The following is a 680-nucleotide window of genomic DNA, read 5'->3' as shown; positions in this document are numbered from 1 at the left end:
GGTGTGCATGTGTGTGTGCGAGTGCTCCCTCGGAGTCTGACGATGCCCCCTTTCATCCTCCCAAAGGTCGGGCTGGGCAGTGAGGTTTGCAGCGCGCTCTCCTCTTCAGCATGGGAGAGGCCCAGCCAGGCCAGCGTGACCTTCCCGGCCCCCGCCCCGGCTGAGGGGAGACCCGCTGGGGTCGGCCTTGGAAGTCCAACCTTATTTTTCTTTTTCCGTTCACCTCCTGCGGCCCTGGAGTTTCCTTAATCGGGGGGCCCCGAGATGGGGTGAGCCTTCCCCCTCAAAAAATCCCTCGAGGTGTAACTCAGGAAGGCCTAGTGAATCCCGACTCGGTGGTGTCGCGAGACCCTCTGGCTGGCGGCGAGGAGTGGGTAGTGGGCTGAGTTGAAGAAGTGTCCCTCACCCGCCACCCCAAGCCCACCTGTGGCCTTGGGGTTCCCCGTCGTGGGGGACTGCTGGGACCCCTCGCCTCCCGGCTCGTTTCCACCCCTAAACGGCCTTTCTGGGCACGGGCCCCCGCAGTCTTTCCCCGCGGCTCCTCCTGAGGCCGGCGCCCCGGGCCCGCTCCCCCTAGAGCCGGCACGGCTGGAATGTTCTCTCTCCTCGCGGGGCCGCTTCCTGTCCGCCATGTTGGAAGCCGATTCCTGTCACCGACTCCGGCCCACTGAGGAGCGGAG

At 65.9% G+C, this 680-nt stretch overlaps 1 protein-coding gene across 1 annotated transcript in view; it reads left to right on the top strand.

Moving 5' to 3' along the window:
- NUFIP2 (NUFIP2, FMR1 interacting protein 2) overlaps positions 1-680 on the top strand; it is a 33,003-nt gene that overhangs the window by 552 nt on the left and 31,771 nt on the right. The gene's annotated exons all lie outside the window — the stretch shown is intronic.

The sequence above is a fragment of the Carlito syrichta genome, unplaced genomic scaffold (assembly GCF_000164805.1).
Source record: "Carlito syrichta isolate Samal-C Ts95f unplaced genomic scaffold, Tarsius_syrichta-2.0.1 Scaffold84695, whole genome shotgun sequence".
In the NCBI taxonomy this organism is placed as follows: domain Eukaryota; kingdom Metazoa; phylum Chordata; class Mammalia; order Primates; family Tarsiidae; genus Carlito; species Carlito syrichta.
Note: the sequence above shows the minus strand (reverse complement) of the source record. Positions and strands in the feature narration are given on the sequence as shown.